At 47.2% G+C, this 11,359-nt stretch overlaps 1 non-coding gene across 1 annotated transcript; it reads right to left on the bottom strand.

Moving 5' to 3' along the window:
• Positions 1–760: 760 nt before the first annotated feature.
• On the bottom strand, positions 761–868 carry LOC120235189. Its single transcript, XR_005529336.1, has one exon. It is a non-coding gene; the product is annotated as a U6 spliceosomal RNA (small nuclear RNA).
• Between the last annotated feature and the right edge of the window lie 10,491 nt (positions 869–11,359).

The following is an 11,359-nucleotide window of genomic DNA, read 5'->3' on the forward strand; positions in this document are numbered from 1 at the left end:
AGATAGGACCGGGTTCTTTATAAGAGTCACAAAAAGCTGTGGAGCCCATGTGAGATTACAGACAGAAGTGGACAAAGAACTGTCCACAGAACAGGCTGAACAGGAAGTGGTAAGGTTGAGTTCACTTCCATCCCCATAAAGTCCAGCTCAGTCAACTGACAAAATAATTGTCTTGACTCTTTGTGGTGAAGGTAAGTGTTTCGGAGTATTAACAGGAGGGTCGTTTCACGTGCAGAAGAGACCATTTAGAAGTGTTTGGTTTCTAAAATTAATATTAGATACATTACAGTTATAAAGTAAAAAGCCCAGTGCTTCCTTATGCTTTTAAATTCTGCTTACAGGGGCACCTGGGTGGCTCAGTCGGTTAAGCGTCCAACTTCGGCTCAGGTCATGGTCTCACGGTTTGTAGGTTTGAGCCCCACGTCGGGCTCTGTGCTGACAGCTCAGAGCCTGGAGCCTGCTTCAGATTCTGTGTCTCCCTCTCTCTCTGCCCCTCCCCCACTCATGCTCTGTCTCTCTGTGTCTCAAAAGTAAATAAACTATAAAATAATTTTTTAAAAATTCTGCTTACAAATTATATTATCCTATTTATTCTTCTAGTAATGGGATATATATATGGGATATATTACATATATATATGTGTATATATAAACTTACTGTTTTACTCATCTTTTCAAGTTTAACCTGATAATTTATTTGTGAAAAGAGCTAGTTTTGATGAGAAAAATTCAATCCTTTCCTTGTAAACATAAAGAAACCCCCAAATACCGAACACTTCACAAATTTGCATGTCATCCTTGCACAAGGAGCTGTGCTAATCTTCTCTGTATCGTTCCCATCTTAACATACGTGCTGCCTAAGTGAGCACTGTCTTGATCACTTTTAACTACACTCCAGTGACATGATGTACACTCACCCTGTTGTGCATATCCATTTTTTATAAACAATGTAAGAAACCTTTTCTAAAAATTCTAGCAAAGGATAAGTGGATCAAAGGCTTGTAGGAGAAAAAGCAGCCCCACGCGCCCCCACCTCCTCCTTCTCCGGGTCCCAAGAGCGCTTGTGAGCACATGCATTTATCTCGCACGATGTACGTCTCGGCTAGGTTTTAGCAGCTACGACTCTTCGTCACTTGCTACCACTGAGAGATCATCTCAAATCCAGGCTGCCTCTTCTTCCTTCTATTTTTCAAAGCAATGTTTCCTCAACCAGATTTACATTTTCAAAAACCCTTCAGATAATCACAAACCCAAGAAACTTCCACTCCTCTGAGGTTTAATTAGGAGAAACTGTCTTTCTAGTACTTCCAAGAGCCTTGCTCTAAATTTCTCAGCGGAAAGAGAAGGTTCACGGCGGATGAGTGGGAGCAAGCGGAACCTGTGAACAGCCGTCCCCTCTGTCCCCCCTCTCTCCCTCGCAGCAGAGATAAAGCCATGTTGCAGGTCACTGAAATCACATTGTGAGTGTGCCCTGTATCATTAGGACCCAGAGAATGGGGATGATCGGAAGGCAGGATAACACATTAGCGATAGATAATAGAGTCTAAATAAACATAATCAGCTTTCCTCTATGTCTTCAGACCAAAGCTTATCTATAAATACCCTAATGACGCCCAACCAGCCAATTACTCGTTTCTTGGAAGAGCCCCTTATTAATGGCGTTGCAGTGAGGGAAAAACATTAATTATTGGACACAGTGGGATCTTTTACGTTCTGTCTGGTCCGGACAGCACCAATTAATGCAACAATTATTATCAAGACCGTGGCAGCATACTGAGTGCAGTCACCCCAGGCTGGCTCGATGGGGTGGGAAGAACATGCGCACTGGGGGAACATGGCCCAAGCTCTTTCCAAGAAGCCTGCTTCTTCATCGCTGTGGAAGCTGCTGGAACAAAGCAGAGGGTGGCCAGAGGGTGTCGGTTTTTCCTTTTAAAGCCACAAGACAGAGTCCCTGGGGTGCTAAATGGGGGAGAGTGGGAGGAGGTAGGCGCTGGTCTGTTGTGTTGAATTGTTAAGTGAAACCAGGCAGAAGATTCGAGAAGAGAGGCTCCCTTTAGGGCATGGAGCTCCGGGAGTGGCTTCTGCCCATTCCTGCAGCCTCTTCTCTCTCACTCATTGGAGTGCAACCCTACTGCTAATCTCTCAGCCTCTCCAGTTCAGCTCTGCTCCATCCTGCCCCAGGACATTGGCACAAGCTCTTCCTCATACCTGAAAGATCTTCCCCTGTTCCCTTCTGAACACAGTACAAAAGCTTCCTGTGCAAAAAGGCCTTTCTTGAGCCTGAACCCAACCCATACCTTTTCCTTCAGATTAGCCACTTTTTATTTCTCTTTTTTACACAGCATCGATCACAAATTATGAGATAAACAGATCTATCTTATTATTTTCGTTGTGTCTGCCTCCCCCACAGGAATGCAAGCCTCGTGAAGGCAGGGACTTTTGGACTTTTTTGCTCCAGAATCCCTCCAAGTGTTTTGGATTTAGAAGGCGCTCGATGAATATTTGGTGAGCGAATGAATAAATCCGTGGGCTGTGCAGAAACAGATGATACTTAAGAGACTCCATGCCAGATGCCACACAGGCTAAACCAGCTATTGCAAAAATGCCATAGGAACAATAAACAAACAAACTGTTCTATTCAGAGCAGTGACATGTCCTGCAAACCCTATGTCAGCTCTACATCTGCACTTTAAAGGTGATGCACATGCTGGAAGGGCCTTTGATGGGCTGTCCTGTAAAATGCTGGCTTCTGTTATCGCTTACCTCGCGGCACTTCCCTTGAGCTGGCTGCAGGTGTAGCTTCACCGCCCGAGGTATCAAACGGTGGCAGGAATGCTTTATTTTTCTCTGCTCGGCGCCAAGGACAAGATCTCTTCTGGGAGGCATTAATTACAGAACACTTCGGAAAACTGGTCCAGCGAAGGATGGAAGAGCTCCCTAGAGCCTTGGTCAGGGCTCCGAGAAGTGGGCTCGCCCCTGCAGCCCTTCTGGAAAAAGATCTCCAGGCTCCTTGCACTAGATGTTACCCTTTGGAGGGTTAAAGCAGTTTGGATGTGTTATTCAGAAACAGAGCCAAGTTCAAGAAGCCTATTTGGCCTCACCGAACCTCAGCGATCCCCAGCCACTAACCACATCCAGCCCCGTGCACGCTTCACGGAGATGACATTCTTCTGAGGTTGTTCTAACCCAAGTGGAACCACAGGAGTGTAAAGGCGGCTCGGGGGTGTCCTATGCCTGGGGCTTCCATACAGATGTGGCCGTGGACACATTACCATTCCACTGCTGAATAACCATCTCCAGGGAAATGCTTAGAAATGACAGGGACACTCGAGTCATCCATCAGGGCTGTTTTTTGCTTTCATCTCTCTGAGAATGGTAATGACCTCAAGTCACAATGATCTCACCCCCTCTGCATGCCTCCAACACATTTGGTCTTGACCCTGCAATCGGGCACAAATGAGGGCGGCCCAGCTCCTCGGCTGTTTGGGGACGGGGAGGTTGGAAGCCACAGGAAGGCAGCGCGTACTGTGTCCCTACTCTCTGCTCAGTGCCCAGCTTGCTGATGCCCGCTCGGGGTGGAAGTTTATTTCAAGGCTACATCGTATCGACATTCCTGCCTCTTCATCTGCCCCCGGAGAGCAGCCTGTGACCCCCCGGAGAGCAGGAACCACAAACTCTTCATTCTTTTTTCTCCAGAGCCTGGTGCAGGGCCCTAGCCGCAAAATGACTTTCAGACTTCAGAATGAGTGGATGTTTAGGTGCTTGAGTGAAGCTACTGGGGGTTGGGGGTGGGGTGCAAATTTCAAGGGTGACCGTCCTCTGCTGCCGAATGCCCTTCCTTTCCCTTCCCCCCCCCGAAAAAGAACATTTGGGGTTACTGTTTGTTTCTGGATGGCCAGAATGAAAATAAAAATGAAGCATTATAGTGAGGTGGCTGATATGAGTTCAAATCCTGGCCATGCCACTTACTGGCAGGCCGTATTGGACATGTTACTGAATCTTCTGGTGCCTCAGTTTCCTTGTATGTGAGGTACGAATAATGGTCCTGGTCTCATCACGCTGGTGGGGTGTTTGATGTTTGGGCAAAGTCAGTAGAGCGTTTAGGATGGTGTCTGGGACAAAATAAACCTCCAATAGATGTTAGCTGCTGTGACTCTCAGTGCTCTCAATGAAGAGCTTCAGAATAGAGGGGCGATGTCTCCGAGGATGGTCAGTTGACAACTTCATACTGAACACCCACCGGGAGCTAAGGTCCTGATCCTAGGTCCTGATCCGCGGTCCTACGTCCTGCGGATGGGATGGTGACAAAGGTTGGTCCTATCCTGGAGGATCTGTTGCACATTAACCAAAAGCAGTTTCCTGATGGCTGGGAGCTCACTAATTCTGGAGATCCTGACCCACGTTCTGTAGGAGGGACACCTAATGTGGATGTAAGGTGTTTGATGAGCAAAAGGAACAAATGACCAGGGAGTGGAGGCTGCTTCTGACGGTGCCAGTGGCGGAGCTTGGGGTGTATTTCATAACTAACTGTAGTCCCCGGATCGTGCTGGACAATCATTAACCATCTTTAAATCAACCAGTGCCTGCAGCCATGTCGAAATGCCCATGTCAGAAGGGTCTAGATCATAAATCATGGGCTGCAAGCCTGATTGTCTGCGGTTAGGACGATAAATCGGCACTCATATTTGAAACTGCTGTTTGCTTTGTCTGTTTGTGACTTCATGATACATTTGCCGTTTCTTTATCAACTGATTTTGGGAAAGGTCCTCTGGTTACAGTCCACTGCTCAGGAGAATGACTGTCTATTTCTCTGGGATCCCTCATAGCCCCCCACTCCCACCCCAAGTGAAGTTGTGTGAGTCGCATAGTCGCTGTCTTATTTGACCACCCCAAATATAGTTTCTAAATTTGGAGAAAATCAGTGCAGGCATTTCATGTGATGTGGGACTTTATTTCCATAGGTCTGATGTGTAGAGCCTCCTGGTGGTACCCAAATCATCCTTCCTCTTTTTCCCCCTTTCCTGTGTCCCTGCCCCCACTCTCACTCAAATACGAGAGATTTGTGATGCCCTGGAAAGTCAAAGAACAGAGTAGTCATTTAAAAAGCATCAAATTGTTAAAAAAAAAAAAAAAAAAAGCTCAAATTCTTGACCTAAAAGTACAATGCTTCTTCCAATGGTTTCCATTATTATTTGACAAATGACTTAAAGTTTGTTTTAATGTTTATCTATTTTTGAGAGACAGAGACAGAGCATGAGTAGGGGAGGAGCAGAGAGAGAGGGGGACACAGACTCTGAAGCAGGCTCCAAGCTCTGAGCCATCAACACAGAGCCTGACGCGGGGCTCGAACTCAGGAGCCATGAGATCATGACCTGAGCTGAAGTCCTGCTTAACCGACTGAGCCACTCAGTTGCCCCGATAAATGACTTGTCTTTGAGCTGAGAATACAGGTAATTTCCAAAACAATAGCAGTTGGCATTTCCACGCCCTTTGTAGAAAGACAGATGGAAAGCAATGTTCTTCCAGTTTTCTGGGACTTTTCCTGACACAGAACGGTTAAGGGGAAAAACTCACAGCTTGCTTCCTGCACTTGGCATTCCCCATCTGATCACACTGCCTTCCCGCTGGTATCCCATGACATTCTGTGCAAGTTCAGTATCGTCCTCAGCAGCGCACCTATACGCGAACCTCACATAATTGCGGTCCCTCACATAATATATGTACCTTACATAATTGCTCTAACCGTCTACCTTCTTTAATTGGAAACCAGGAACCTTTGAGCTCTCTAATGACATCATATGACTTATATTAATTTCTGCCTATTTGCTTAGTGGCCAATTTCTAAACTTGTCCTAAACCTTGATGAGGAAAGGAAATGCTGAGCAGGCAGCTACCAACAGAGTTTGTTCAAGCAATAAATGAAGTATTAAATGAAAAGAAATGAAATCAGTAGTAAAAGAAACCCACAAAAATATTAAGCCGTGGTACCGAAGACCATCTCTGTTGAGTACCGACAACACCTTCCTTTACTATGAAGATGGGAAGGTGCCCTGGGCCCCGAATCGGCTCTGGGTGGTTCCATGGTGTAGCCAGCAGACAGAAGGCTTGGGGAGGCCCTGGTGTAGTGAGTGGTGAAGAAACTAGGCTTTGAGACAGACTGTTGGCTGGCCACACGATCTGGGGTGAGTCATCTAGGTCTGTCGGGCCTCTCTTTATTCATCTATAAAACAGGAGCCAAAAGTAGCCCCCATATCATAGGGTGGTCCTGGGCTTAAATGAGATAATTTGTATGACGCATTTAGCCCATTGCCTGGCTCATCAAGAATACTCAACAAAAGAGGGATAAGTGCTTTCCTAGTTATTAGAACCAGTTAAAGACAGCATGAGCTTCCCTGGGAATGGAGAGTGAGTCCCCTGCCCCTGGGAGTCTTTTAGAGAAGGCAACAGGCTTCTCAGGGTTTCTGTGCGACAATCACCCAGGGAGAGTGTTAAAGTTCGATTCTGGTGTATTAATACTGTTTATTTACGGGCGGCAGGGAAGGGAGCTGGGAGGGGCAGAGAGAGGGAGAGAGAGAATCCCAAGCAGGCTCCACGCTGCTAGTATGGTACCCAATGCAGGGCTTAAACTCAGGAACAGTGAGATCATGGCCTGGGCCCAAATCCAGAGTCAGGTGCTTAACCAACTGAGCCACGCAGGTGCCCCTTGACTCACCCCCTGGGCGAGGCCTGAGATTCTGCCTTTCTAAGGAGTCCCAGGTAGTGCTGATATTGCCAATGACCACAGTTGGGTAGCAGGGGGCTAGCTGATCCCTTGGGCGGCTGCTGCAGAAGGTGCATGATAATCCAGAGGGACCGATGGGCCAGGCTTCTGCGGTCCTGTGTGGTGGCCACTGGCATTTGAAGTGTGGCTTAGTCCAAGTTCAGGTGTACTAGGAGAAATTTTTTTCTTTATTTATTTTGACAGGGAGAGAGAGAGAAGGAGAGAGAGAGAGAGAAGGTGGGTAGTGGAGGGGCAGAAAGAGAGGGAGAAACGGAATCCCAAGCAGGCTCTGTGCTGTCAGCATGAAGCCCGTCAAGGGACTCGAACACACAAACCGTGAGATCATGACCTGAGCAGAAACCGAGAGTCAGAGGCTTAACTGACTGAGCCACCCAGGGGCCGCTCACATTTTATTTCTATTGGCAGCACCAAACTACATGATCTCTCAGGTCCCTTTGGAATGTGAGCACCCAGGAGACTGGTTTCACAGGCTCTAAAGCTGATGTCCCCCCATGTCCTGGTGTGCGTGTGTTGCGTGCATCCCCTGGGGAGTGTGTGTGACCTGTTTCCTCCTGGTGCTGGAGGCGGTGAGCAGGGAGAGACAGAGACAGGTGCAGGGGTCTCCAGCCTCCTGTCTGCCTGGGTTGGGGCACAGGATGAGGGGGGACCCTGTGTGTTCCCTTCTCCCTCCTTCTCCTTCTTTCAGAACCAGCAGGACACAGAACGCAGTACCGCGACAGAGATCATCCGTTTCTATGTTGAAAATGCCATTTCTTGAAATAGCCTCACTGGAAGGAAACACACTTAGCCTTCAGCCCAGAGCTTCTCATTGAACTGACACATGGCCGCCCGAAGTAAAAATGGCTGCCGGGGGAGGCATTTCCTTTGGGAGCTGGGGTTTGGGAACCCAGGGGGCCGAGGACTTGGCAAAGCCCACGAAGGAGGGCCATCTCCTGCACGATCATCCCATGGATCTGGCTCGAATTCACCCGGGGGTCTGGGGAACCGAGACCTGTCCCTCTGCAAATGACAGGGCCACCCGAGCCTGGGGACTGACTGGTCACAGGCAGCTGCTAGTTTGGATCCTATCATTGAAGACTTCTAACATCATCTCTGATCTTTTTTTTTTTTAAATTTTTAATGTTTTTTATTTATTTCTGAAAGAGAGAGAGAAAGACAGCGTGAGCAGGGGAGGGTCAGAGAGAGAGGGAGACACAGAATCTGAAGCAGGCTCCAGGCTCCGAGCTAACTGTCAGCACAGAGCCCAACGCAGGGCTCGAACCCACGATCTGTGAGATCATGACCTGAGCCGAAGTCGGACGCTTAACCGACTGAGCCCCCCAGGCGCCCCACATCATCTCTGATCTTGACTACCCACGTCCAGCCTCCTCTATTAAAATCTTTTTTTTTTTTGCCATGCATGATATTTGCATGTTTGAAAGTGAAAGTGGAATCGGAGAACGACCTGTTGATGTGTTTGCCAACGTTCCTGCCTTTTTGTGTTTGTCCACAATGACAGCTAGATACGAGGTTCTGACTTTTGCACGAGTAACGGGCTGAAAACCACGTGTGCCTTTGAAAAGCTGTTGCATTGCATGAGACCCAGCAGAGAGAGCAGTTAGCTGCTTGGATCCAGTCCCTCACCCCACCCCTTTCCAGCTGGAGACCTCACACAAGTGATGCAAGGAGTATGCCTGGGCGTCCTTATCTGGAAGATAGTGATGATGACACCTGAGTCCCGCCCCGGGCCGAGCTGCTGGGAGAATAACAGACTTAATATGGTAAAAGGCGGAGAGCAGTACCCAGGAAGCCACACACGTGTGGCTGTTATTCTGAGCTAATAAGGGCTCCCTGAATAGCAGCCTCTTTTTTTCAGCTGGCAAATAATTTAGAAAAAACCCCAAACTGCGCACCTGGTTGAGTAAGAGTCAGGCCCTGGGTGGTAATGATGTAACATACCTATTTTTGGCAGATGTGGTCATTCAGGGAGTGACCCATTTTCCTGTACTTCGTCGAAGTAATTGCAATGGGTTTCATCAACCAGCAGGCTTGGGAGTGAGCCACAGGGTTAGAAGGAGACTTTGCTGTCCCCCCAGGCTGCTTTCACCAGGCTGGGAAGGCGTGAAGGGCTACTTCCGTGTTGACATCCATCTGTGTGCAAAATGGTGACGACAGAGACAGGCAGAGGAGCTGAACGCACAGGCCCCCTTGATGCTCCAGCGGGACGTTTGCTGTATCACTTAAAGAGGTGGGAAGGCTTTTGTTTGTTTGTTTGGTGTTTGGCCTGATAAAGGAAGGCTTCAGTTTCCCGATGTTTGTAGAACCTTTCGAATGTTGAATGACAGCATCTAAGGGCAACAGCTTGGATGAGATGAGAAGGTGACAGAGGGTGAGAATGTTCCTTGTCTGTGAGTTTCTTTAAAAGTCTGTACATGCACCCCGAGAAGACATTCTCATGGGATTTTGTACCACCCATCAAGCCGGAGCAGGGGGCTCTATTTGAAGGACACGCCAGCAAGTACAGAGAATCCAGGGGCTCAAACCCTCTTTGGAACGAGGCTGAGGATGAATAAAAATAGATAGACAGCTAACTGGTTAACTAACTCACCCACAGTAAATAGCGTTGCCTATGGTAGTAGCTGATAAATCAGTGAGTCCAGTCAAATGAAGTCAATGCTAAGAGCGGAGATTTGGGCTATATAACCTTGGATTATAATCTTGCTCCGATGTATTGGTCTGTGTGATGTGGATCAAATCACTTAGCTTCTCTGAGCCTCCTTCCTATGACACAGAAGAAGAAGCTGACCTCGTAGGGTTGTTGAGCAAGTAGACATGTCCTAAGGCCTCCTGAACTGTCTGGTGCAGACCCAGGCTCTGCGGTTCTGCATGGCCCTTGGCTCACCAGCTGCTTCTCATCTTCCAGGTTCAGCGTAACTCCCTTCTCCGACAGGCCCTGGCTGATGACCAATGGAAAGCACCGTGCCTGTTCTTCTTTCCAACTACCTTCCATCACGGCTCCTGGTTTGTTTCCTTCCCAGCTTGTGACATAGGCTGTGCTTTTCTTGTCTGCTTGCTGTTCTTCTGTTCCTTTTTGTGCATTGACTGCTGGCTGTCTCTGGTCACTAGACAGAGGTCACCAAATGCAGAGGCGTGATCTGTGTTGTTTTGGGACTCGGAGGGCCTTGATCGGTGCCTGGCTTACAGCAGGTGGATTGGGCCAAAGATCCCCGTCCCCAGGGCAAACTTGTAAGCCTTGTTAGTCCTTGGCTGTTTTCTACCTATGGTACCAATAGCCATTTTAAAGGGTTGTGTTGTGGTAAAGATAAAGTGAAAGCCAGGGTGAATTTCACTGAGTACAGGAAGTGGCACTGAGCAGGAATCAATCGTGTTAGTCCTGTGAGATGGCTTAATGCTCAGTGTCCCCCAGATCACAAGTATTTTTTTTTAATATTTATCTATTTTTGAGAGATAAAGAAAGAGAGTAGGGGGAGTGGCAGAGGAGAAAGAAAATCCCAAGCAGGCTCCATGCTGTCATTGCAGAGTCTGACATGGAGCTCGATCTCACAAATCATGAGCTCATGACCTGAGCTGAAATCAAGAGTCAGATGCTCAACTGACTGAGTTACCCAGGTGCCCCACAAATATTTTTTATTCTTTCCCCCACTGCTCTTCTTTCCACAGTTTGGACTTCTTGCTTGCAGATACAAGGAACAGAGAAAGTTTGGGAGGAGATTGTAACCCTACAGAATGAGAAAAGGAAAAATAATAGTTTTTAATATCTTGATGTACAAAACCAATGATTTTATTTATAATGTCCATGGAAGTCCACGGAAGTCTGCAGCCAGTGGGTGAATTCACATATTAATCCATAAACTGATCATAGAAGTCAGTCTACATGGGAAAATTAGTATCTTAGGACTTACTGGTTTATTCCATGCAAAAGAGAACACAAATCTTTTTCTCTGTATGTTGAAATAAGGACGTTTCCTCATGAAATCATCTCCCATAAAAAGAGAACTGATACTTCCTCATCCATAAGAACTGTGGAACATTGTGGACTTCTCTTTTCACCTTGAGTGCTAGGAAGCTCCGAATTAATTTCAACATTCAGTAATAATATTCACTCTCAGGTTGTTACTCCTACTCATTTCTGGTTACGAAAAGGAGCAGGGCTTAAGTACATAAATGCATTTTGGAAATGTGATCTGCTTACTAAAACACTGTGGCTAAGTTTTGTCTGATGGGCAAGCTATAGTTTTCGCTATAACATTCGTGGAGACATCTCTGTGACACTGAGCTCGTCTCTCTCTCTCCCTTGATCTGGTCTTCAATTTCCTCAGCTATTAAAAAAGGAGTTTAGAGGGTCATTCTGGGCATTTGCAGAATGAATGAAAGTGCTTTCATTCTTTCAACATTCTGATGTGCACAGAAACCTTCCATTCTTTTTTTTATTTAAAAAAATTTTTTTAATTTTTTTTTTTTTTGAGAGAGAAAGAGACACAGAGTGTGAGTGGGGGAGAGTCAGAGAGAGAGGGAGACACAGAATCCGAAGCAGGCTCCAGGCTCTGAGCTGTCAGCACAGAGTCCGTCGCAGGGCTCG

This window comes from Hyaena hyaena, unplaced genomic scaffold (assembly GCF_003009895.1).
Source record: "Hyaena hyaena isolate Hyena2069 unplaced genomic scaffold, ASM300989v1 scaffold_124, whole genome shotgun sequence".
NCBI classification, from domain to species: Eukaryota; Metazoa; Chordata; class Mammalia; order Carnivora; family Hyaenidae; genus Hyaena; species Hyaena hyaena.